This window comes from Geotrypetes seraphini, chromosome 18 (assembly GCF_902459505.1).
Source record: "Geotrypetes seraphini chromosome 18, aGeoSer1.1, whole genome shotgun sequence".
NCBI classification, from domain to species: domain Eukaryota; kingdom Metazoa; phylum Chordata; class Amphibia; order Gymnophiona; family Dermophiidae; genus Geotrypetes; species Geotrypetes seraphini.
The window spans coordinates 6,860,555-6,888,547 of record NC_047101.1 but is presented as its reverse complement, the minus strand read 5'-3'; the positions used below and the strand labels follow the sequence as shown (position 1 = coordinate 6,888,547).

The window sequence follows — 27,993 nt, the reverse complement described above, 5'->3', positions numbered from 1 at the left end:
CTATCCCTGTCCCCGCAGGAACTCAATTTCCTCGCCCTGTCCCCATAAGTTTTGGCTTTGTCCCTGTCCCTGCCCATTCCTGTAAGATCTGCCTTAACCACACAAGCCTCAAACACTTATGATTTTAAAGGGTCTGAGGCTTGTGCAGATGAGGACGGAGCTTAGGCATTGGTGGAATGAGGCATTATGACATCACAATCTGAGCTCTAGAATGTTGCTACTTAGGACTTTCAAGGGTTGGAGGCTTGTGCAGATGAGGACGGAGCTTAGGCATTGGTGGACTGAGGCATTATGACATCACAATCTGAGCTCTAGAATGTCGCCACTTAGGATTTTAAAGTGTTTGAGGCTTGTGCAGATGAGGACGGAGCTCAGGCATTGGTGGAATGAGGCATTATGACATCACAATCTGAGCTCTAGAGTGTTGCTACTTAGGATTTTAAAGTGTTTGAGGCTTGTGCAGATGAGGACGGAGCTCAGGCATTGGTGGAATGAGGCATTATGACATCACAGTCTGAGCTCTAGAATGTTGTCACTTAGGACTTTCAAGGGTTGGAGGCTTGTGCAGATGAGGGCGGAGCTTGCAGGAATGGGGCAGGGGCAGGGAAAGAACTCGCGAGGACTGGAAGATGAGTTCCCATGGGGACAGGGAAAAATTTGTCCCCGTGTTATTTCCTATCCTGAATATCACACTTAAATGGCTCTGTAAACTTGGAAATTCAGGCCCCGATTCTAGTAATGGCGCTCTAAGTTAGGTGGTGGCAGGCGTCCTATCACTGTCTAACTTAATTGTTTTAATTGGTGATAAACAGCTCAGCAATTGACCGTGTCATTTAAAACCAATTAAAAACTGATTTCTTAAAAATGGAGGCACCTGAGGGTGGCTCCGAAATGGCCACCATCCTACAGAGGGGCTTTATAACGCCTAAAACCACTAACTTTTGCTGGCTGAATATTGAGCCCAAGGAGTATCTTTTTTAATTGGTAAATGTGCATCGAGATTCCGATCAGCCAGATTTCAGGCAAATTCAGATTGGATCTCCACAAATTGGCAACAGTTGATCTACATTAAATCAGGTCAAACTCAGTGAATTCCTTCAGCGAATCTATGGAGACTCTGAAACTAATTGAATAGAAACCAAGCTAAAAGCCGCCTTGAGTTCTGTGCTCTCAACCCTCTCCTGGAGACACACTTACACGTAGCCAGTCAGGTTTTCAGGATTAGCAGAATAAGTATACGTGAGACCTCTTTAAATCGTCACCAGTGCGAGCAGCTTCTCCGGCCTGCCGCTTGTGGTGGCATTGGCTTCCCTGTGATGTCACTTCCTGGCCCCCCCACGACCCGGAAGTGATTTCAGAGGGAGCCAGGCCGGGTGCGAGCATCTGGCGAAGAATTTAAAGAGGTGCGTGGGGCAAGGAAGGGAGGGTGTGAGCGTGTTATGGGAGGTAGAGAGGTGCAGGCGCCCCCCCCCTACCAAGACGGTGCCTAGGGCGGTCTGCCCTCCCTTGCTATGCCACTGGCAGAAGCATATTATCATTGAAGAATATAAGGAACATTTATTTTCCTAAAATGAAAAAGAAAAGCAAAGTTGCTTGTTAAAGAACATTATATCTGTAGCCAAGTAACGCTGCTTGCTGGTGCAGAGTACTTAAGTGGCTTATCCCCCTTCCATTTACAGTAATGGACTTTATTTCCTACATTCAAAAATCAGAGGAAAATGCAGACTGCTTCATTACGATGGAAAAAGGTTGGGGTTTTTTTTTAACTGGGAAAGCAATTCACCGCGATCACTCAGGGCTGATTTTCTTTGCGGGAGTCCGACGCTCCTTTCTGGTCAGGGTTAATTTCTACCCCGAGGAAAAGAAAGAAAGTCCTGTGCTGAGGACTGTCATCGCCTGGCTACAATGGTAATGTGTACAATCTTATGCACTAATCAGTAACCGCCATTTCCACCCACTTTATTTTGCAGAAACCACAGTGTCACGCTTGGAATTTGAGAGACATGCAGATGGCGGGTGAATTCTTACTTTGAACGCTCAGTGTGTGATTTTTAAACTTTAGGGACTGGGATCTTGAAGCCAGATCTTTTTAAGTGGCACACAGTCCTAAAATTATTCTCTAAGGAGCCCTTTTACCAGGCTGCAGTGAAACGTGGCCTTAGTGTGTGCCCTGGTACACCGTCAATAGTGTGCAGGACAGTTGCGCCCCGATAATTCCGTTCCATCAAATTCGCGCACCAACAAGTGCACGCATAAAGGGAGCGGGATTTAAGGGGAACAATTGTAAGTGTAGTGGAGGGTTTAGTGGCAATCTTCAACATTGGCATTCCTCTGAACAAGAGCAGTATTGCAGTAGGGGGGTTTCCCCCCCACACCCTCTCAGAGCGGAAGAGTAGAAACGGGAAGGCTTTGGGAGGAGAGCGTGAGTTTTAAGTGTAGTGGGGGGGGGGGAGTTCATCCTCCAACTTCCCCCTGAGAGCGCTAACAGGAAGCCATAGGGGTGGCGAGTGGGTGGCGCACATTTCTCCTGCACTCAAATGTCGGGGCGGAAGTGTCAGCACGCCATTGTCCTGCGTGCGTTTGACGGGTCCCGTGTGCCCTTGCATGGGTTTTTCATTTGCTAAAGCCATTTTTAGTGCAAGAGGAAATGGCCAATTTTCCCATTTTTGTATTAATGGCCATGTGCTAATTAGTTTATGGACATTAAAAAGAAAAAAGCCTTTCAAAATGATTGGAGGTAACTAAACCCAATAGAAATCATTCCATCCTAGACGTAATCAAAGAGTTCCATATTGGAGGTGCTCAAGCGCCCACAGAGCCAACACCTATGGCTACCGTAGCAGCATCCCTGATATATATGGTTCCAACTGAATCTTATAGTCAGGGGATACCACAGGTCTCACCTTCTGCTTCTTGTATAAAGCTAAATTTTAAAAAGTTCTAAATCATATTTCTAATGTTTTGTTCTATGGAAATTAATGTCAGCAAACAAGTTATATATGATACCTTTTTCTTACACTAACCCAGGAGTAGGCAATTCCGGTCCTCGAGAGCCGGAGCCAGGTCAGGTTTTCAGGATATCCACAATAAATATGCATGAGATAGATTTGCATCTCAAGGAGGCAGTGCATGCAAATCCATCTCATACATATTCATGGTGGAGATCCTGAAAACCTGACCTGGCTCCGGCTCTCGAGGACCGGAATTGCCTACCCCTGCTAAACCTAATGTGTTTTGTGTCAGGCTCTCAAGAGTTTTATTCCTTTCATCAGGACAGTGCCAAAAGTTCATTTACAGTTTATTCCTAGTGAAGATTTGACAGTATTTCTCAGGGCGCAATCAAATTAAAGCTTCAGCTACTCTTGCAGCTCATGACTAGCGTAGGACTTGCAGGGCCATTATTAAGCAGAAAGAAACGCAGGAAGGGTCCCCAAAGCCCACCAATAGCTTATACATCTTTCATCTTAAGGCAGATTTGGGGCCCCAGGGTAATTTTCTTGTTTATACCTCCGTTTACTCCGACCCTGTTTGCTTGTCGATCTCCAATGTCATTTAAACAGAATATTAGTTCCGACATTGATAAAAATATTACTTGCATTTTTTTAACTGTAAAAGTGATGCATTTCCACTGGGCTTACAGAGAACAAAGCTAATTACAAACTTGTCATGAGGCTTAAATTGTGACAAGGTGGCTGCAGTGCAACCTGGTTTTACGTCACCCAGACGTCACCAGTCCTCTTGAAAACAATAGCTTCTTTTTAATTGAGTTTAATAGACGATGTCCCAGATTGCCTTGTAGCAAATCAGGCTGAACCAGAAGAGTTCTAGCTGCTAGTCTTGAAGACTCAACTCTTTCCCAAGTTTCTCAATTCATTTTTCTGCTTCATTTTTATAATTACTTGATTTCTTGACTTTTGGGGTCTCCATTTTTTTTTTTGGCAAACTGCTCTGGATAAAAAGAACCGTTTTTAAATACTAAAAGAAAATAGTTAACTGTTGGCATCATCAACACCTGCAGGAATTAGCACAAAAGGGGAAATTTTATAAAACAGTAACCAAGTAAGGGGTCCTTTCACTAAGGCATGCTAGACGTTTTAGCGTGTGATAAATATTAGCATGCGCAAAACGCTAACGCGCCCATAGGATATCATGGACGCATTAGCATTTAGTGCACGTTAAAATGGCCAGCGCGCCTTAGTAAAATGATCCCTAAATGCATAAATCACCAGCGTACTGGCACATTTGCATATATGTGGGCACATTGGCCTTGGTTCTGTAAAAGACCTAAAATTAGATGCCTAGCTTGGTGCCCCTAGCCGATCTAGGCACCAAACTTAATTTTTTAAATTGGCTTAATCAGTGCTGATAATTGAAAGTGCCATTAAAAACCAATTAAAAAATGATTAAAAAAATTAATTTCCTGGTAGGCGTCTACACGAAGGTGCCTACCAATGTCTATCAGCAAGTAGGTGGTTAGAGGCAGATTCATTGTGGAGTTTGGGCATGGATTGACTTAAGTGCCAGTAAGTGAATACCTTAGGCGCACCCATTTGGGCCAAGAAAACCCTGGCAGTGTGGGCCTTAGGCGCACCCATTTGGGCCAAGAAAACCCTGGCAGTGTGGGCCTTAGGCGCACCCATTTGGGCCAAGAAAACCCTGGCAGTGTGGGCCTTAGGCGCACCCATTTAGGCCAAGAAAACCCTGGCAGTGTGGGCCTTAGGCGCACCCATTTGGGCCGAGAAAACCCTGGCAATGTGGGCCTTAGGCGCACCCATTTGGGCCAAGAAAACCCTGGCAGTGTGGGCCTTAGGCGCACCCATTTGGGCCAAGAAAACCCTGGCAGTGTGGGCCTTAGGCGCACCCATTTGGGCCAAGAAAACCCTGGCAGTGTGGGCCTTAGGCGCACCCATTTGGGCCAAGAAAACCCTGGCAATGTGGGCCTTAGGCGCACCCATTTGGGCCAAGAAAACCCTGGCAGTGTGGGCCTTAGGCACACCCATTTGGGCCAAGAAAACCCTGGCAGTGTGCCTTAGGTGCACTCATTTGGGCCAAGAAACCCCGGCAGTGTGTGCCTTAAGATTCAATGCCTACCAGCCCCTAAGAATGCTTAGGCATTGCTGAACAGTGCCTAGGCGTTAGACACTGTTTATAGAATCAGGGCCATTAGGGATGGACATTCATTTATAATGATATGGCAAACGTGAACAGCATATTGTATGTGGCTTCATGTTCTTAGAAGAAAATGAGCAGAAATAAAAATCATGAAAGTCCAGTCTTTACTGTTTTCCGATACTAGCATACACTTGTTTGAGAAAGTGTGCAAAGAGGGTGCCCACTGCACACGTGCAAACATCCATAAGCCACTGCACATGCATGCATAGCGGTAGATTCAAGAAATGGTGCCTATAGATAGGAGCTGGGAGAGAGGGTGCTAAGTGAGAATCTATAAGGGAAGTTCTGCTAGCTTGTTCATCATTCTCCTGCCTAACTCTAAGCATATGCATTTATGTCAATCAAAGACTGGAGGCGCCATTCACATCAAAAGCTGGCCTGCAAAACTTGGGCCTAAATTTCCGACGCCTACCTTTGCCGTCGCGTGATTGACCCGCAACCGACGGACGCTTTTAAGGTGGCCGCCGGCAAGTGCATCGGTTACAGAATCCGGCCCATAGTTACTAATAACTGGGGTTAACATTAATTGACATGTCTTGACAGTAGCCTGATAAATTCCACCTAAAACGCCAGTATTTACACATAAATATCACAAATAAGGGTGAACGTGGCAGTAAATGGCCACGGAGAGAGAGATCAACTTCATTTGTGCTATGGTTGGCTGGGTTTTTTTTCATATTGACCCACATGAATATTGTCCGTCAGGTGTGTCAAAATAGTAAAAGGCCGAGAACCACTGATCTGTTTATTTATTTTAAAAATTTCTAGTCTGCCTATCAACTAAGTGGATTACAGGTTCACGTACATAATGTACAAAGACATACTTGGGAGTTCTGATCGACAAGTCGATGAAGACGTCCGCACAATGTGCTGCGGCGACAAAAAGGGCGAACAGAATGCTAGGAATGATAAAGAAGGGGATCACGAACAGATCGGAGAAGGTTATCATGCCGCTGTACCGGGCCATGGTGCGCCCTCACCTGGAGTACTGCGTCCAGCACTGGTTGCCGTACATGAAGAAGGAGATTGTACTACTCGAAAGGGCCCAGAGAAGAGCGACTAAAATGGTTAAGGGGCTGGAGGAGCTGCCGTACAGCGAAAGATTAGAGAAACTGGGCCTCTTCTCCCTCGAACAGAGGAGATTGAGAGGGGACATGATTGAAACATTCAAGATAATGAAGGGAATAGACTTAGTAGATAAAGACAGGTTGTTCACCCTCTCCAAGGTAGGGAGAACGAGAGGGCATTCTCTAAAATTGAAAGGGGATAGATTCCGTACGAACGTAAGGAAGTTCTTCTTCACCCAGAGAGTGGTGGAGAGCTGGAACGCTCTTCTGGAGTCTGTTGTAGGGGAAAACACCCTCCAGGGTTTCAAGACTAAGCTGGACAAGTTCCTTCTACACTGGGATGTACGTAGGTGAGGCTGGACTCATTTAGAACACTGGTTTTTGACCTGGGGGCCGCCGTGTGAGCGAACTTCCGGGCAGGATGGACCACTGGTCTGACCCAGCAGCGGCAATTCTTATGTTCTTATGTATTAAACTTTTACAATGGCACATTTGTGAACAAGAAAAAGGAAAGTTTATTTTCACTCGTAATTTGGAGGATGGAAAACGGAAATGGAGTGCTTTCTAGAGAAAGGCAGCGGTGTCACCACCGAGTTGTCAAGCAATCTGCGATACAGATCGGAGAGGAATAGAACGAGAACAGAGAGACAGATACCCTGCAGCTGGCAAACACGAAATGGCTGAAAACTAGATGTGCATTGTTTATCTCCCCGAGGGAGATGGTTAGTCAGGCCATGGATTAGTCACAGATAGAAATGCATACATTGTGCACTTCAACTAATGCTATAAACCAACATGTGTGATAGATCTCGGCTTTGCTAAGAAACACACAAAATGCTTTAACCTGACCCTTGGGAAATGAGGATTTTTAATGCTCCACATTACTATAAGTGGTGTTTCTCAGACACGATAAGCTCATCTATTTGAGAGATGTGCCGGAAGGCTTGGCGAAAGAGAGAGAGAGAAAAAAAAAAAACACCAAAAAATTAAGAGCGGAGGTTCTTCTAAAGATAGGTGAACCTGCTGTGTGAATGTCTGCGCACTCATTACGCTCATTATCAGCACCACGGTTTGGAAGATGTTGAACAACGGAACAGACAACCTCAAATTTGCCTGTTAATCTGAATTTTAAGTAGAGTCTGTGTTATGGGAATCAGCGCTGCTGGATGAACGCCTTCCATACAGAGGTCTATTTGCACAGAGCCAGTCTTGGGAGGCAAGGGTTTTACACATCATGGTCAGATGGCCAGGGTGTGATTGGGTTGGAAACTACAATGGGGAGATTAGATTTAAAACATTGGGTACCGTTCCCCTTCTCTCTGGGCCAGATGCACTAAAGTCAACGATCGTCGCTAAACCCAATGCAGAAAACAACTCTCCGCATGGTTTTCTGCACGATCGCTCATTCCCTGATCCAGTTGCTTTCCTGTCAAACCATAGTTTAGCCCCTTTTAAAAAAAATGGGCACAGAACATGCAAAATATCTGCCCCATTTTAAAAAACCACAAAAAAACACTCTCCGCTGATGACAGTCCTCTCCGAAGACCTCCCCCCCCCCCTGCAGCAGTGAAAATGGCAGGAGGGATGCCCACTCCCTCCAGTCATGATGATCCCCCCCCACCACAGTATCTAATCCTATATTCTTCCCCCAATCCAGCATGTGCCCTTTTTTCTCTCTCCTCACCACTTCCATTCAGCATCTGCTCCCCCTCTTTCTCCACACAGTAAACCTAAAGTACCATTCAACCTCTTCCCCTTGTCGGGCCATCTCCCTCCCTTCCCCTCACCTTCGCAAACGCTTTTCCAAATCAAAGTTTTCTCTCTCAGAGGGGCCCTGATTTTGTAGTCATTCTCACTAGTTGCACAAGGCTGCCACAAAGCTTCTCTGATGCATCTTCTATCCGCTGGATGGCGTCAGAGGAGAAGCTTTGGGGCAGCCGCGTGCAACTAGTGAGAACGGCTACCGCATCAGGGCCCCTCTGAGAGAGAAAACTTTGATTTGGAAAAGCACCACGAAGGTAAGGGGAGGGGAGGGAGAAGGCCTGATAAAGGGAAGAGATGCTTGGACCATGGGGTCCAGCTGTGGGGTGCAGGGCAACTGTCTTGTTTGCCCTCCCCTAACGCCAGCCCTGGGCCCAGCATTGAATTTCCTGTTATTTTTAGGCAGCTGTGCCAATACCCAGCAGCTGGCTGGCTAAGTCTTAGCAGCTAAAGACAGATCAGCTTTTTAGGCAGGTGTTTCTGGCCGCCAAACTTAGCCAGCGAGTGACCAGTTGTGTTGTGTGATATAGCCAGTCACCAGCCAATCCACCAAGCCATATATTCAGTAGGAGATAGCAGGCTAAGTGCAAGTTGACCAGCCAAGAGCCGTTCATCAACAGACATATAGTGCTCAATATCGGCCAGTGTATATATACAGTGATACCTTGATTTGCGAGCATAATTTGTTCCAGAAGCATGCTCGTAATCCAAAGCACTCATCTATCAAAGCGAATTTCCCCAAAGGAAATAATGGAAACTCGGACAATTCATTCCACATCCCAAAAACTTTAATAGAAAATACAGTACGGTATGTACTTGTATTGCAAGATCTCACTCATTTCAAAGTCACTACCACTGCAGGTGAATTGGGTGTGATGCTTTTATTACGTTCAGCCGCGCTCAGCGTGAGATGTGCTTATGTTGTATGGGCTTGAACTGCAGGTGCATGTATTACGTTCATAGAAACATAGAATATGACGGCAGAAAAGGGCTGTAGCCCATCAAGTCTGCCCACGCTAATGACTCACACCCAGACTTCACCCGGCTAGAGATCCCACATACATATCCCATTTCTTATTGAAATCGAGCACGCTGCTGGCGTTAATCACCTGCAATGGAAGTTCATTCCAATGATCGACTACCCTTTCGGTGAAGAAATACTTCCTGGCGTCGCCATGAAATTGCCCACCTTTGATTTTCAGCGGATGACCTCTTGTGGTTGAAGGTCCTTTAAGAAAGAAGATATCGTCTTCCACCTCGATGCGGCCCGTGATATATTTAAAAGTCTCAATCATGTCCCCCCTCTCTCTACGTTCCTCGAGCGAGTATAGTTGCAGTTTATTCAGTCTTTCCTCATATGGGAGGTTCGGACGCGATCAGTGATTGTGATGTGCATATATTGTGCATATATTGTGCTTATCGAGTTAAAATTTAAGAAAATGTTTTTCTCGTCTTGCAAAACACTCGTAGACCACGTTACTCGCCATCCAAGGTTTGACTGTATATTTTTTCATTTTATTCTTGCATTTCAGCATAAGCTAAAATAATTTAGTTCATGCCAAAAGCATAGAAATAAAAAGCATCAAATTCCCCCCCCCCCCCCCCAATTCTCTTCAAATGTCAGTGAAATGAAAAATGAAAGATATTTCAGTCTGGATCAGTTGTGTAATCCCTACATTCAAATGCTCAATTTGCTGTAACTCTAAGAAGGGAAAAATATTCCAGAGAGGAAAAGAAGCACCATTCAAGAAAAAGAATAGAGTACTAGGCACCTTGCAAGTTTCCCCCAAAGGTGTAAGAATGATCTAAAATGTTCCAATATGCTAAAAAAAAAAAAAGGTTCTCACTTCTTTAATTTTTTTCTAGAATTTATTCCCTTTCAAAAGTTGCTTACAAAGAGATTCTTCACAGAAAAGATGCAGATATTTCAAGTGCCCTAGCTCAGCTATAAATTTGGAGCTGGTGTAATTAATGCTTTGTGCTGCCAGGTATAAGGTCTGGGTTCCATTCCTGCCTCGGGCTCATGCTCCCTGTAGGTAAGGGCAGATCATGAAGATTCAGTTCTCGGCCCCTCCTCTTCCCTCAGTCTCTCTCCTCTCTTCCCCACCTAACCTAAATGATGCTTTCAGCTGCAAGTCCCTGCCTCAATTCATGTAAAAATGTTTCAACAACGATTTATATCCTCTCCAAATCTGCCCTCTTAAAAGCACCAGGAGCTCATGAGCGGGAAAACTGCAATATTCTTTTATTGCTGGCCTGCAAACCCCTGTGCCTTTAAGATAAAAGACTTGGGGGGGGGGGGAGCAATTCACTGTTCCTTGTAAACTGAGTGAGAGTCTTCCAGCTATAGTCCTGCCAGTGGGAGGTGCTGTTTCACTGGCACAATTTCAATAGTGAGGAGCAGTCAAGCTGTACAAGATTCCAGGGAACCTGCCTGTCTCTAGCCATTGAGAATACAATATTGAAACACCACCCCCTACTGGCAGCAATGCAGTTGGAGGACTCTTGCTCAGCTTAGAGGGAACAGTGGCATACTGCTTGTTTACATCTACAATTGGCCCCCGCCTACCGAATTGCTGCTGATACAGGATTTCCAGCTTTGATGAGTTGTGAAGCTCAAGTGCACTTCTCAAAGCCAAACAGAATGGAAGATGCAGCTCTAACTAGAGCTGAATCCTGCCTTTCTGGGCTAAATGCACTAATTGTAGCAAAATACTCTTCACAGAGTCTAATTCTTGCATAAAACAATTATTTACTAGTTGTGAAAAGGCCATTTTTACTTTTGCAGTGTTGGCTATTAATGTCTTTCTTGAGTGGTAGGATTAGAAGCTCCTTGCTAATGGCTAGATGTGTTTATTTGCTAAAGGTCTTTTTTTTTTTTTTAGTTATTTATAAGGTGTTTCAAATTAGGAATTCTGAATAAATATGGATAACAATTAATAGATTCTTAGTTAAATTCTCACATGGAAGCAGATGGGCTGATGGTGCATGTAAATAGATCATTTATTTCATTTGTTAATTTGACTGTTGAATAAAGAATTAGATCTATCCAATTAAACAGCTTACCAAATATTAAAACAAATGCAAACTGGAATCAGGAGGGCACATAATGCTTTTTCCCACCTGGGAATTCAATCAAAAGCTTCTTAGGATGGTAAGCAGTCATTTTCGAATTCCGTTTGCCTCAGGAATCAAACCTTTTTTTGAATTATTCTTACTTATGTTACTGGGGGGACAGTGGGCAGTTCAATAAAGGGAGCAAAAAGTTAGATGCCTGAAACCTAGGTGCTAAGTTTCTATTCTAGAGCAGCAAATCTGTGTATCTAATGCGTTATAGAATTACTAATGTGAGTCAGAAATTAGCTACTACTTAGGCTTGTTCCACGGCAGGTGTAAATGGGTAGATGGGAACATCTGGAAGAAATAGGAAAGCAGTGGGCAAAACAGGAAGGAGCTATTGTAAGGGCATCAAACAATTTTGTAAGGAAAAATAAGAGGAAAAGAAGGCCACTTTGGTTCTCAAAAGTAGTAGCTGAGAAGGTAAGGAAAAAGAGGGTAGCTTTCATAAACTACAAAAGATCGCAGAAAGACAGTCAAAAATATCTGGAAAAGTTAAGAGAGGCTGGTCGAGTAGTCAGGAAAGCAAAGATGCAAATGGAAAGAAAAATAGCCGACATGGTGAAATGGGGGGGGGACAAGGCATTTTTTAGATGTGATGGGAAGAAGTGCAAAAGTGGCATTGTGCGACTCAAAGGCGAAGGGGAGAAATATATAGAAGCTAATAGAGATAAGGCTGAATTGCTTAACAAATATTTCTGTTCTGCAGTCAGGGATGTTACCAGTGGTATGCATCAGGGTTCGGTTCTTGGGCCTGTTCTTTTTAACATTTTTATAAGCGATATTGCTGAAGGGCTGTCAGGTAAGATTTGCCTCTTTGCACATGATACCAAAATCTGCAATAGAGTGAATGACATGAAAAAGTCCTGGCAAAGCTTGAAGAATGGTCTAAAATTTGGCAGCTAAAATTTAATGCTAAGAAATGCAAGGTCATGCATTTGGGTTGCAAAAACCCAAAGTACAGTTTATGGGGTGAAGAGATTATGTGCATGATAGAAGAGCGGGACTTGGGTGTGATTGTATGTGATGATCTTAAGGTGGTCAAACAGGTAGGTGACAGCGAAAGCTAGAGGGGATGCTAGGGTGAAAAGGGAAAAGTATGGCCAGTAGGAAAAAGGAGGTATTGATGCCTCTGTATAAGACTCCGGTGAGACCTCATTTAGAATATTGTGTACAATTCTGGAGACTGCACCGTCAAAAAGATATAAAAAGGATGGAGTCGGTCCAGAGGAAGGCTACTAAAATGGTATGTGGTCTTTGTCATAAGGCATATGGGGATGGACTTAAAGATCTCAGTAGGTATACTTTGTAGGAAAGGCAGGTGAGGGGGAGATATGATAGAGACATTTAAATACCTACATGGCATAAATGCACAAGAGAGGAAACTTCGGAATGAGAAGACATAGGATGAAGTTAAGAGGTGATAGGCTCAGGAGTAAGCGAAGGAAATACTTTTTTACAGAAAGCATGGTAGATGCGTGGAATAGTCTCCCGGTAGAGGTGGTGGAGACAAAGACTATGTCTGAATTCAAGAAAGCCTGGGATAGGCACGTGGGATCTCTTAGGAGAGGAGGAAATAGTGGATGCTGCGGATGGGCAGACTGGAAGGGCCATTTGGCCTTTTATCTGCCATCATGTTACAATGTTTCTACAGCCATAAATTTCTATGACATCACAATACAGCTGTAAAGAACCTTAGCCAAAAGGGAGAGGAGGAGATAGTGGATGCTGCGGATCCTTCTAAATGCAGTAGCCAAAATGTCTCCCCTCCTGACGAAGCAATTAAAAGTGAAACTCGAGTAGAGGGGTCTGGCTAGGAAAGCTGCACTTCAAGATGATTTAAGTTGGTGGATAAGAGCAACAAGGTATAGAAAGCCAAAACTGCAGAAGGAAGCAATACCTGGGAAGGGGGTGTGCGTGTGATAAGGGGAGGAGTGGGAAGAGGTGTGTGGGGTTAATCGGTCATTTTCGGCAGCACTTACATAATTAGTGTTACAGAAAATAACTGGTTAACGCCTAAGTGAAAACCAGCTATTTTTGGGGTGTTCTGGAGCGAAGCTTGGCCTGTTAAGCACCCATACTCATAGTCAGCACTTAACCAGCCAGGAATGTGTGGCGCAGTGGTTGGAACTACAGCCTCAGCACCCTGGGGTTGTGGGTTCAAACCCCGCGCTGCTCCTTGTGACCCTGGACAAGTCACTCAGTCCTTCATAGCCCCAGGCACGTTAGATAGATTATGAGCCCACCGGGACAGATAGGGAAAATGCTTGAGTACCTGATTGTAAAAACCACGTAGATAACCTTGATAGGCGGTCTATAAAAACCTAATGAACTTAATGGTATAAATAGGATTGCATAAAAATCAGTCCTAAACTAAACTAAACCTTTGGTTTGTATACCGCGCCATCTCCGCAGCGCAGAGCTCGGTACGGTTTACAGAGTTAAGAGGAAAGGAACTACAATGAGGGGATATAGGAGAGGGACTAAGGAGATAGAGAGGGGCAGGATACTGGAGAACGGGAGGTGATTAGATTTTTGAAAAGAGCCAAGTTTTCAAGGGTTTGCGGAAGGATTGGAAGGAGCTTGAATTTCTGAGCGGGGATGAGAGGTTGTTCCAGAGTTCTGTGGTTTTAAAAGGGAGGGATGTTCCAAGTTTTCCTGCGCGGGATATGCCTTTTATAGAGGGGAATGATAGTTTCAGTTTTTTGGAGGGTCTGGTGGAGTGTGGGTTTGAGAAATTCCAAAAGAGTGGGATAACGGGAGGAAGGACGCCATGTAGGATCTTGAAGGCTAAGCAGGCACATTTAAAGAGGACTCTGGAGTATACTGGGAGCCAGTGAAGCTTGGAGAGGAGTGGGGAGACGTGATCGAACTTGCCTTTTGCGAAAATAAGCTTAGCCGCGGCGTTCTGAATTAGCTGAAGTCTATGGAGGTTTTTCTTAGTTAGGCTTATATAGATGGAATTGCAGTCTATTCCAGTCTAGTCCAGTCCTATCTTTCTTACGCGTTAGCCGGCTCCGCAATCCCAGAAATCCAGTGCCGGTGCACAGACATGGCCCAGCTTTGACTTTCTGGAGGTCAACAAAACATTGATTGCCTCCAGCAGAATATTGGGCCCAATATGTCTAGGCGAAATCCTAAAAGGTCCCAATTGTAATCCTATTTTTGGCAGCACCCAAGAGAGAAAAAGGTGATATTTTAGCCTTGAGTATTAGAGTTCTTTGGTGGCAGGTCCTGTGATTCTTTTGGGTTTTTTTTTCCAGGTTCATAAGTGAGGCCTGTGAGAACATTTTTGAAAACACGGATTAAATATTAAAGAGCCTGGAAGGGGTCTCTCTGACAGTTGTCTTTGGTCTGTATTTCTCCTCACTTTTTATTAAACCTTTAAATATGTATGACTATAGACAATAAAATATTAATATCTGCTTATTGAAAATGATATTGTCTGATGCTAGGTTAGAGGTCTGTGTGTATTTCAGCTCCTTCATATATATATATATATATATATATATATATATATATATATATATCTTGCACTCCTACTTTTTGAAAGCCCAAATGACTGTCCTGCACAGAACCTGCACACGTTGTTGCTTATTTTCCAAAGAAATGATCACTGAATTAATGGTGAAAGAGTTGCACCATGCGTAACCACTCATTCATGTAATTAATGGTATTTTATTAGCTAGTTACCAAACTGGCAGTTTATTGATCACAGTACCACAGTACGAGCAAGTCCTAAATGAAAAATAATACTAAAGGGAATTTCAGAGTTAAATATTTAATGTTAACACAGAAATGCACAGAAGCAGTCTATGTAACGTGAGCTTGCAATGTTCCACAGACATAAAACTATAATGCGTGTTGCAGGTTTCCAGGTCTCGCTGCGCCTTGCCAGGTAGAAACTGACGCTTCAGCCATCAGTCTGTGGCTTTCGTCAGGGTATGCTGTGAGCTCTGCAGTTTATCTTTATATGTAGTGGGTCCTCAAACCTGATTGGTTGGGGCTTGAGGTGAATGAGGCAGGAAAGTCCGTTGGTCATCACTTTGAATTTTGGCGGGAAAACCAGTTGGTCTCTTTTTCCCACAGAATGGGCAAGTCTGTGGTAAGTTTCAAGTTTCAAGTTTAAGTTTCAAGTTTATTAGAAATTTGATGAATCGCTTATACGTAAAATACTAAGTGAATTACATTAAGATCCAAATTTATGCATACATTAAAATACAAAAGAATGATAAAAACAAAACGAAAAAGGGGTTAGACTTACAGACCAACTGACATAACTGGATGTGGAGGGATGAGGGGATAAGGTTACAATATTAATAATTAAAAAAAAAAAAAGGAAAACAAAAAAGGAAGACACATTAGGAAGGGTATCTTTTTTCTTTTTTTTTCAAGATGTTCTTCCTGTGAAGCTGGGTCATACTGTATGTTCTCTCCGGGTTTCCACAGCTAGCATCGTGCTTGTTGCAGGTGTCCGGGTCTCGCTGCGTCTTGTCAGTTAGAACCAACATTTCAGCCATCATGCTGTGGCTTTCGTCAGGCTATGCGGTGAGGTCTGCAGTTTGTCTTTGTAAATAGTGGGTCCAGCGACCTGATTGAGAACAAGGCAGCTAAAACTTACCTTTCTGACAAATTTGTTTGATTTTATATCTTTGCTGATGCATTTCTGTATTGCCTCCTGTAATATCACTGTCTGTATGCCGTCTCTTTTTGAACTGTTCCAGGTATTGCGGTATACAAAAATAAAGTTATGATTACTATTCCCTTTGAGAAAAGGCTAAAGCAGCTGGTTTGGGGGTGATATGATGGAGACCTATTAAATACTGAGTGGAGTAGAAAGAGTAGATGTGAATCACTTGGCCACTCTTTCCAAAAATACTAGGATTAGGGGACATGCGGTGAAGCTACCAGAGAAAATATTTTTTCACACAACCTGTAATTAAACTCTGGGGGGCGGAGCATGGGCATGACACGGGTAGGTGCAACTTACAGAACTTTCAAACCTTTTCCCCATAGCAGAACTTAGCAATGTGTGTGTGTTGTCTGTCCACTACTGAGAGACGCAATTGACTATTTTGGCAATATAGGAATTGTCAAACGTAACGGAGGAAGGACCTGCACAAACAAGCCACCTCTGGAGGTGTTTTTACATTTTCCGTTCCCATCAGCTTCAATGAAAGTCGATGGACATTTTAAAATCCAGCACGTATAGATCCCCTGCTTCTTCTGAAGTTGTCAGGGGGGGGGGGGGTGTTCTAAAAAAGAAAGAACTGTGTCAGGTGGGAATTTTCCACTGAAGCACAGCAGATAAGCCTAATAAATCCCTGTTATTGTTAAAACAAAGAACAAAGATGACTCATTACATGGACCCACAGAAATGCAATTTTGCATGAGGGGGGGGGGGGGGAACATAAATCCATTAATGGCTAATGTCCGTATTGTTTGCATTTTGTTTACAGCAAATAAATGTCGAAAACATTACCTGAGCGTAGCAAGCTGTTTGGCTCGCTCCTAGAGGACAGATTCATTATAATGCAGCAATTGGGCAGTCAGCCAGGCAGATCCCCAGGTGGACTGGCTTGTCCTACCTGTAAATTTGTTGTGCTTTATATTTTGCAGAATCAGATCAGGAGGGGACATTTGTTTCTCCAACATTAGTCTGATATTAAGACCAGAAGCTATGACAGTCTCATGCACATGACAGTACGTATTTGAGACATGACTTGGACCTGCATAGAAGAAGGAGTTACGTAGATACATTGGTTAAATCAGCATAAGTAGATTTTCAGCTGCCTGGAAGACTATATATATGATATATGAGGGCTGTTGCTCTTTCCCCTTTTTGTTTTGTGTTTCTTTCTGGGTACCGCCATCTCTGGGGGTGTGGGAGTGCGCATTTGAGTGTATGGCTGTTTCGCGGTGTGAGTGCGGCGTGCTTGTTGTGGCTGGAGGTGTGGGAGTGCGGTTTAGGGAGTGTCTGCTTGGTGGGGTTTGTTAATTCAAAATGCCAATTGTGATGGGCAATCATCTGGGGGTATCTTTGTACTGTGGGCCTTCGTTGTCATTGCTATTTGTTTAACTATTGAATGCTCTGTTTCTGCTTGTTCTGCTCCTGGTTGTTTGTTCCTTTGCAATTGTTAATAAAGATAATTAAAAAAAAAAAAAAAAGAAAAGAAAAGAAATAGGGGCTTCCTTTGCTAACATATACCTCCCCTTTTTTTTTTTTTTTTTTACATAACCATAGTGCAGTTTTTAGCACAGGCCGTGGCAGTAACAGCTCCAACGCTCATAGAATTCCTATGAGCGTCAGAACTGTTATTTCCGCGGCTGGCACTAAAATCTGCGCTATGGTTTTGTAAAAGCAGGGGGCAGTTTTCTACCATAATCTGGGGCCTAGCACCTTCCTACCTGCAAGCACACTTTGCTCTACACAACCTCACACGAACATCCAGAAACAAAAACATCTTCGCCTATCCTAAAATCACTGGCTGCAAATACAAATCCTACCTTGACTGAACCTTCTTGTTCCAAGCTAATAGACAACAATCCTGGCTGGGAAAGTACATAAATAAAACCAGACAGACCTACAACGCATTCCGAAAATCTATCAAAACCACTGTTTGACAAATTCATCACCTAAACAGACCATTCTGCACTCTCTACGCTTTTTCCCCCTTCAAACCCTAAGCAATCTTCAGGCAATTCTTACCCCCGTCACTTTCCTCCCCCTCTTTCACCCCCCCTTACTTTCCCTTCCCTTCAACCCTTTTCTTCTGTAACATTCCCCTCATGCATTTGTAATTCGCTGAATGTCCAGCCTTCTTTCGATGTGAACCGCCTAGAAGTCGACTGACTATGGCGGTATAGAAAAATAAAGTTAATATTATTATTATTATCATAAAAGATGCTGGTGGCATTTCTTGTATTTACATCCTTTGACCGAAAGCCCTTACCTGACCATAAAAGAGGAGTGGGAGGGGGTGATATGGCATGGATGTTTGAATATTTGAAATATGTGCATGAGCTATGAAACTTTTTCAAAAATGGACAATCTATAGAACTAGAGGACATGAAATGAAGCTGCAAGAGAAGAAACTGAAAAGCAGCATCAGGAAATAGTTTTTCAAGGAGCGGGTCATGGTTGTCCGGAATGTTCTTCTGTTGGAGGAGGTAGAATGAAAAGAACGATGGAAATAAAAAAAATGCATGGAATAAGCACAAAGGATCCCTATATGGGAAGAAGATTTCTATTCAAGCACCCTGGATCAGTGGCATGGAATGCTGCGACTATTTGAGATTTTGGAATCTTGCTACTTTTAGGGATTCCGTATGGAATGTTGCTACTATTTGGGATTTTGGAATCTTGCTACTTTTAGGGATTCCGTATGGAATGCTGCGACTATTTGGGATTTTGGAATCTTGCTACTTTTAGGGATTCCGTATGGAATGCTGCTACTATTTGTGATTTTGGAATCTTGCTACTTTTAGGGATTCCGTATGGAATGCTGCTACTATTTGTGATTTTGGAATCTTGCTACTTTTAGGGATTCCGTATGGAATGTTGCTACTATTTGGGATTTTGGAATCTTGCTACTTTTAGGGATTCCGTATGGAATGCTGCTACTATTTGGGATTTTGGAATCTTGCTACTTTTAGGGATTCCGTATGGAATGCTGCTACTATTTGGGATTTTGGAATCTTGCTACTTTTAGGGATTCCGTATGGAATGCTGCGACTATTTGGGATTTTGGAATCTTGCTACTTTTAGGGATTCCGTATGGAATGTTGCTACTATTTGGGATTTTGGAATCTTGCTACTTTTAGGGATTCCGTATGGAATGCTGCTACTATTTGGGATTTTGGAATCTTGCTACTTTTAGAGATTCCGTATGGAATGTTGCGACTATTTGGGATTTTGGAATCTTGCTACTTTTAGGGATTCCTTATGGAATGCTGCTACTATTTGGGATTTTGGAATCTTGCTACTTTTAGGGATTCCGTATGGAATGTTGCTATTATTTGGGATTTTGGAATCTTGCTACTTTTAGGGATTCCGTATGGAATGTTGCTACTATTTGGGATTTTGGAATCTTGCTACTTTTAGGGATTCCGTATGGAATGTTGCTACTATTTGGGATTTTGGAATCTTGCTACTTTTAGGGATTCCGTATGGAATGTTGCTACTATTTGGGATTTTGGAATCTTGCTACTTTTAGGGATTCCGTATGGAATGCTGCTACTATTTGGGATTTTGGAATCTTGCTACTTTTAGGGATTCCGTATGGAATGCTGCTACTATTTGTGATTTTGGAATCTTACTACTTTTAGGGATTCCGTATGGAATGTTGCTACTATTTGGGATTTTGGAATCTTGCTACTTTTAGGGATTCCGTATGGAATGCTGCTACTATTTGGGATTTTGGAATCTTGCTACTTTTAGGGATTCCGTATGGAATGTTGCTACTATTTGGGATTTTGGAATCTTGCTACTTTTAGGGATTCCGTATGGAATGCTGCGACTATTTGGGATTTTGGAATCTTGCTACTTTTAGGGATTCCGTATGGAATGTTGCGACTATTTGGGATTTTGGAATCTTGCTACTTTTAGGAATTCCGTATGGAATGCTGCTACTATTTGGGATTTTGGAATCTTGCTACTTTTAGGGATTCCGTATGGAATGTTGCTATTATTTGGGATTTTGGAATCTTGCTACTTTTAGGGATTCCGTATGGAATGTTGCTACTATTTGGGATTTTGGAATCTTGCTACTTTTAGGGATTCCGTATGGAATGTTGCGACTATTTGGGATTTTGGAATCTTGCTACTTTTAGGGATTCCGTATGGAATGTTGCTACTATTTGGGATTTTGGAATCTTGCTACTTTTAGGGATTCTGTATGGAATGTTGCGACTATTTGGGATTTTGGAATCTTGCTACTTTTAGGGATTCCGTATGGAATGTTGCTACTATTTGGGGGTTCCAGAATGTTGCAATTCTATGATTCTGGAATGTTGCTACTATTTGGGTTCTTGCCAGGTACTTTTGACTTGGATTGGCCTCCTTGAAGATGGGCTACTGGGCTAGATGAACCATTGGTCTGACCCAGTAAGGCTATTCTCGAGTCCAAGCGACTTGATGAGTTGCAGATCTAAGAAGAGATCAGTTTTGTGCTTGTCTGGTAAGGTCCTTCAGCGTCATCCCCACGGCTGTTCCTTCAATGTTCCCCAGTGATTCACAGTTACACAAAAAAAGAGAGCACAGAGGGAGATAATTTGCATGAAGCAACAGGTACAACCTTAACAATAAAGGTGTAGGGGGGGAAAGGGGGAGGGGAGGGTGATCTGGATAGAGCAACAAATTCAGCCCTGGCCACCTTTCTGGTACATGCTGGTCTTTATCTGCCATCGTATACGATGTTACTATGGATGGATGTGTTTAGGTGTAAGGTATAATAACCCATAAGATATATGTGCAAATTTGTGCCCCATCCTGTGCAATCTAAGTGCTATTGAAGATATGCACATATTTCATAGCTGGATTGCTGGCTTTTAATTGCATATGTGTACACATACATGCATATATGCCAGTATTCTGGTCGTTTACACACATATTTCCCATGTCAATGTTAGGGCCTTTTTATAGATTATCCCCTGAATGATCAAACAAGTCTGAGTAACTCTGGTAGGCCCAATTACCTGTCCTAAAGTTCGCTGGATAGATTTCTCTAAAGGACTTTCGATTGGAAAGCCAGTTAGGATGAATTCTGACTCAGCTTTATCTAGCAACTGCTAGCTGAATTAGAGCTTCCTGTTGATAAATTAGTCAATTTATCTTAATAAAAACATTCAAAATTCTTCTTTTTTTCCTAACACACCTAAGTGGAGACACAGAGATGACCAACATTGCAGTAATGCATCGCCAACAGCTTGTCCAGAACACTAAATTAATCTGTTCTTAGTAACAAACAACATTGACTCAATGGCCTCCATTAACCTTTATCTACGCGCATCACTTAATGGAAGGTCGCATTACTGTAAAAGATGTTAAAAATATCCCTGAATCCTAAAAAAAAAAAAGGAAACCAAAACAAAATGGAAAAAGAATATCGGATGCTACGTAATTGGCCCCGTATCAAGAGGCAGACAATGCATTAGCGTAGGTTATGAGAATTAGAAGGATTAGATGAACTCGTGAAATCTGTCAGTGTTCTAAATGGCAATGAATATTCAGGTGAACGTGGTGAGCAGGAAAATTACTCAAACGCAAAACACCAAATGTACAAAATGTACCTCCTTTTATTTATAAGTAACACAAACTACAGTCTTGGCCCACATAGCTGCAATGACATATCTTTTTGCATTTCTCAGGTGTGTTGTCTTGAAATACCTATTAAGAAAACACAGACTGTCTACCTCAAAGCAGTCCCCATGGTCTGGTGCTTTAAAATCTCATAACTTCCTCCTGCATTTATAATTGTCTGTCTTGATGTGACAAGTTGCTCTGAGAATGAAATGAATGTATTTTCTCAAGGACGACATGATCAATACATTGCTTCCTCTCTGGTTTGTCAAATTACTGTGGCGGCGTGAAATTAGTCACTGAAACGCTGATAATGGCTGGAAATGCTTCAGTCATGACAAACAGCAGGAGGAAATCCAACCCAGCAATCTACGCTTCGAAGTGAAATTATTATACCTCAAGGTCATTGATTCATATGAAACAAATGCAATACTCAATAGTGCATAAAAATAACCAGGTTTATCAAGGTTTGCATTTTGTATGTATGCATATAAGGATGGACTTTTGAAATCTTCATCAGATTTTGCCCAGAAAATAGACCTTTTGGGGGTAATTTTGAGGCTTCCAGGGTAACTTTAAGATCCACATAAGAATAGCCTTACTGTAGCCTGTCCTCAGGGTGGCCAATCCAGGTCACTAGTACCTGGCAAAAACCCAAAGAGTAGCAACATTGCATGCTACCGATCCAGGACAAGCTGTGGTTTCCCCCATATCTGTCTCATAGTAGACTAAGGACTTTTCCACCAGGAAAATGTCTAAACCTGCCTTAAAACCAGCTACGCTATCCGCTCTTACCACACGTTACAGAGCTTAACTATTCTCTGAGTGATAAAATATTTTCTCCTATTGGTTTGAAAAGTATTTCCCTGTAACTTCATCGACTGTCCCCTAGTCCTTTTTTTGACAGAGTGAAAAATCAATCCACTTGTACCCGTTCTACTCCACTCAGGATTTGGTAGACTTCAATCCACAGTATTTGCCGGTTCCAAATTTTCTAAAGGCTACAAAAGACCTGCCCTCCTACTCAATGAAAAGTCAATCCCAATGCTCCGGTATCCCTCAGGCACTGGCTGTACTCCAGGTGGTACATCGAAAGACTACTATAAATCTATGAATTACAGGGTACCAAGGCTCCTTATTTTGCCCAAATATCTTCCAGACAACGTCTCACAAACCCTAAAACATTTTAAAGGGGGACTGTTCTTAATTATTTTCTTCCATTTCTTTTTATTTCCAAATTTCCTAGGGAGCTGCGTACGCATGGGCCCAGATCAAGTACAACAGTCAAAGTCAGGTCAAAGTTAAACCTTCTCTCAATGGTTACTAAGCTGAAAACCAGTTGAAAACCAGTTTAAAATGAATCAGACATATTCCAAATTCTAACAACATTAAATAACAACAAAATGATACTTGAATTAACCTACAATGCTTATTTCATTGTATTAAGATAGTAAAATGTACACAGGGATAAAGGTTTTGGATTCCTCTCAGGCATTGTCTGTGATACTAGTTTCCTAGCAACCAAAATTGAATCTAGGCCCATCATACTCTTGAGTGGGAAGCCACAGAGCTTCAGAGTACCTCATAGGGCGAGAAATTTGCATTCATTTTTTTCTAAGAATGAAATTAGTCTGAACTACTCATCATTGAAAGATTTATTTAATGATTCCCCCCCCCCTTTGGATTTCCTTTTTAATTAAAGAGCCAAACATCACAGGAATATTATCTGTTGTCTTCATAAACCATATAGCACCACTGGATCATGTTTTATCGAATGTTTTCAACCAATGCAACTTTTTTTTTGCAGTAGGGTTATGGTTCCAATTTCACTGCAAACCAGAACACGTCAAGTCTAGAGACACAAAGGGGAAAACTTTATGACCTGGAATTGTTTATAACAAGGCTGACAATTAGATCCAGATATTCAGGACAGGGTTGATCCGGTCCTGGGATTTATTCCGTAGCATGTAGGAAATTGCAGTTCTGAATCCTAAGAAAATCAAGACTACAAGTCCCAGCATCACTAGGATAAACCAAGGACTGGATCAGTCATGTCCGGATGAAGTTGACAGCATTGGTTTATAAGCATCTCACTGTATCTTCCCCTCTAGTATTCCAATTTACTTTTACTAGATGTCTTGTTTTTGTGAGAGGTGATTTTGGGTCCGGGTTCTCCAACCTTCTTGGATACAAACTGTTTTATGTTCATTTTTTAATGTATGTTTATTAAAGACTTGGCATCTTCTACACTATTCCTGCTGTTTTTTCCTTCATTCCTTAGGTGATTTGTTTATGTCATTCCTCATCCCTTTGGAAAAGTAGGAGGTCTCAAATAAAGAGCCAAAGGTCATGGATTTGATATACAGCCTTTCTGTGGTACAACAAAATTGATATATATTTATTATATGCAAGTAGTTTTTTTCTTTCCCTAGTAGACTCACAATCTGGGAAAATGGAGGGTTAAGTGACCTACCTAGAGTCACAAGGAGTTGCAGTGGGAAGCAAACCCAATTCCCTGGATGTTTAGTCCACTGCACTAACCATTAGGCTACTCCTCTTGTAATATCCTGAAAGAAATGTCCATAAGCCATTATTATTAAGATGGACTTGGGGAAATCCACTGCTTATTCCTAAAATAAGCAGCATAAAATCTGTTTTACTCTTTGGGATCTTGCCAGGTACTTGTAACCTGGATTGGCCACTGTTGGAAATAAGGCTTGATGGACCTTTGTTCTGTCCCAGTATAGCAGCTCTTATGTTCTTATGAAAATGAGCCCCGTTATGGCCATTGTGACATCACTGATGCGGTTGGCTCTTAGGAATTGGTGGAATGAGGCTTTATGACATCAAAATCTCAGCTCTGGAATGTTGCTACTCTTTGGGTTTCTGACAGGTACTTGGGACCTGGGTTGGCCATTGTTGGAAAAAGGATACTGAGCTTGATGGACCTTTGGTCTGTCTCTGTATGGCAAGTCTTATGTTCTTTTGTGAGCCAATTATAGGACAATCAAGCCATTGTGACATCACTGATGAGTTTGGCTCTTAGGCATTAGTGGAATGAGGTATTATGACATCAAAATAGCTCTGGAATGTTGCTATTCTTTATGTTTCTACCAAGTACTTAGGACCTGGGTTGGCCACTGTTGGAAACAGGATACTGGACTTGATGGACCTTTGATCTGTCCCAGTATGGCAATTCTTATGTTCTCTACTTCTACTTTATCTCATAGGGGAAAAACACTTCCTCACGAGCCAAACATAGAAACATAGAAAAATGACGGCAGAAAAGGGCCAAAGCCCATCAAGTCTGCCCACTCTATTGACCCTTCTCTTTGATTTTGCTCACCACCCCCTGCCCTTACCTCATTAGAGATCCCACATGAATATCCCATTTATTTTTGAAATCTGATACGCTGTTGGCCTCAATCACCTGCCGTGGGAGTTCATTCCAATGATCGACCACCCTCTCAGTGAAGAAATACTTTCTGGAGTCTCCATGAAATTTCCCTCCACTGATTTTCAGCGGATGCCCTCTGGTGGAAGAAGGTCCTATAAGACGGAAGATATCCTCTTCCACCTCGATACGACCCGTGATATATTTAAATGTCTCGATCATGTCCCCTCTCTCTCTTCGTTCTTCAAGTGAGTACAGCTGCAATTTATTCAGCCTTACTTCATACGGAAGATCTTTGAGCCCCGAGACCATCCTGGTGGCCATCCGCTGAACAGACTCCATTCTCAGCACATCTTTCCGGTAATGTGGTCTCCAGAATTGAACACAATATTCCAAATGAGGTCTCACCATGGATCTATACAGTGGCATTATGACCTCTGGCATCCTGCTGATAAAACCTCTACGGATACAACCCATCATTTGCCTTGCCTTAGAGGAAGCCTTTTCCACCTGATTGGCAGTTTTCATGTCATCACTAATGATTACTCCTAAATCCCGTTCTTCCGTGGTCCTAACTAAGGTCTCACCATTTAACGTGTAAGTCCTGCAAACATGTTCTTACCTCTCATTGCTAAAGAGAAGCTGCTCGTGTGGTAAGTCTAAATGACACTGGCCCTTTTTGAGATGACATCTCAATTTGTGACCATACAAACTGCCTACTCTTGCAAACGCTTTTTGTTCAGTCTGTTCGAATGGTTCTGCCTCCCAATGAAGTGAAACATGGCTTTTCCTGTCCCAAATGCAAAAATGAAGAATGTGAACAGTCCTGTTTTTCCAGTGAATATTCATTAATTTATTGGAAAACTTGCTCCTGCACTCTGATAGTGTACGAGATGGCCTTGTATTCAGTCCTAGAAAACCTTGAGAAAGCAAATACACTCTTCTGTTGCCACAGTAACAATACATTACTGTAGTACAATAACATCATCAGGTATTTAGTGCAAATACAATACGAGAATACGAGGGGATGCTGAAAAGTTCTCAACCCAACCAAGAAGATGACGTGGATTTGATTCAATCAATGATCTGAAACAAGGTCAAAACATAGAATTTCGTTGCTGCAAATTGGCACTGAACGAAATAAAATAACCCTCTTTTCAGCTATGGTGGCAAAATATCACTCAGAATTCAGGAAGTTGGTTGGTTGGGCTGAGAACTTTTCAGCCAAGTATAGGACAATCAAGCCATTGTGACATCACTGATGAGGCTGGCTCTTATTGGTGGAATGAGGCATTATGACATCACAATCTCAGCTCTGGTTACCAGAGACTGAAACTCTTCACACTACAAGGGGATGCTGAAAAAGTTCTCGGCCGAACCAAGAAAAGAATGACGTGGATATGGTTTTATCAATGATCTGAAAACTGTCAAATATATAATTTCGTTTCTGCAAATTGGTACTTTTCGAAATAAGATAATCCTCTTTTCAGCTACAGTGGCAAAATAACGTTCAGAATTTAGGAAGTTGGTTGGTTGGACTGAGAATTTTTCAGCACCCTCTCGTATTCAATAATAATTAAAAAATAAATAAATTAATTAATTAAAAGGATTCTGTCTTGCAGGGCTTGGAGGTGAGAAAGGAGTGTTGGACTGGCGGAGTTCTGCATCCTCAGCTGCACAAAATGGTGAAGAGTCAGAGAAAGAGAACAAATTGCACAAGTTGTCAAACATCTGTCACGGGCAGCTGTGTACACAATGCGAGGGTGCAAGAGAAAGATTTGCAATAGGAGAAAGCGATGCACATCCATTGTGGACATCCTGTACCAGCGACCGGGTTAAGCCAACAAAAATTGAACAGAAAACCCACGATGCAAGGGGCAACTAAAACCTGTGTGACATTGGACCATGTCGACTTTGAATTTGGGGACTGGATGTTTGATCCTTTATGACCTGTTTTGAATATGTATCAAACAGAGCAGCGACCAGATAAGTATTTGGCTTTATTTACTAATGCAGTTGTTTGATTACATTTTCTGATTCTTGTTACTATTATCGTTACCTTTACTGCTGCATGACTTTGTATATGCTTTGCTCTTTTTCCCATCTTGGTTCTCCAATTCATTGGTCCTCTGTTCCCATGAGCGATGGGCACATTGCACTTAAGTATTTATGGTTTTCTTCTATCTTTTTATACATTTTATATGTACTTTGTTATTAATAAGCAAATTTCTCCAGATTGAAAGGCTCTTCACTGGTTCCCAGTTGTACAAGTTTAAGTGGCTGCTTCTGATTTTCCTTGTGGTTCACAAATAGGTTTTTTGTTTCATTTCCTTTTATCCCTAGACATTTTAACCCTTTAATTGGCAGATGGTGAAATGGCTGCTTTACATAACATGAGGTTGAACGAGAGCAACTGTGCCAAGGTAACAGGCATTTGGAGATACAGATCGCCTGGTGCTTCTGAGTAACAAGGCCAAATAAAGGGCTGGATTCGCAAAGTAAACCGATCGGTGTGCCACCCTTTTACTATCAAATATCCGTCCGGCCTGATTCACTTACCTCTCCTGCGATCCGCTTTGAATCCGTGCATGCAAATGAGATGAAACGCATGCAAATTGGACAGCGACGCGATTCACAACACCATATTTCTGATCCGACTGGGCTGGCCGATCATCTGAAGAACCGACTGGAAGCCCTGCTCTCTGCCCTGCAATCCCTCCTGCCTGCTCGCCCCGAATGCTGCCCTGCTTCTTATCTCCTGCTGCTCATCTTTCCGATGCTCTTCTCCTGCCTGCCCTGAACTGCCATGATTTCCTGCCTGCCTCGACTCTCCCACCCTTCCCCGCAGTGCAAGCCCGTGGTTTTAACCCGCGGGCTCTAAGTGGGTTAAAACCACAGGCTCCATTTATCTTTTTATTATTATTACAGCGGCAAGGTGAGGGCGGCAGCTGGCAAGAGCGGGACCAGCTTTCTGGGAGCCACGCAGGTTGGGGTCAGTGGAGATGACGGCATTTGGTTTAGTCTGTGGCAGGAGAAGCAGGAGAGTCGGCGTGAATCTACAAGTTAAAAATCTCCCCGAAGTCCTGCCGCCTTTCATTGTACAAACTACAAAAAAGTTTTTTTTTTAAAAAGATCACTGCTTCTATGGTCTGCGCATGCACGATCCATGCAGGCAGATGGGG

The 27,993-nt window shown here is 42.6% G+C and overlaps 1 long non-coding RNA gene across 2 annotated transcripts; it reads left to right on the top strand.

Moving 5' to 3' along the window:
- Positions 1-1,337: 1,337 nt before the first annotated feature.
- Positions 1,338-26,606, top strand: LOC117351549. 2 transcript variants are annotated; one of them, XR_004537454.1, is made up of 4 exons: positions 1,338-1,403; positions 14,381-14,469; positions 16,737-16,820; positions 26,434-26,606. It is a non-coding gene; the product is annotated as an uncharacterized LOC117351549 (long non-coding RNA). The 2 variants fall into 2 exon arrangements; XR_004537453.1 differs by lacking the exon at positions 16,737-16,820.
- The last annotated feature ends 1,387 nt before the right edge of the window (positions 26,607-27,993 follow it).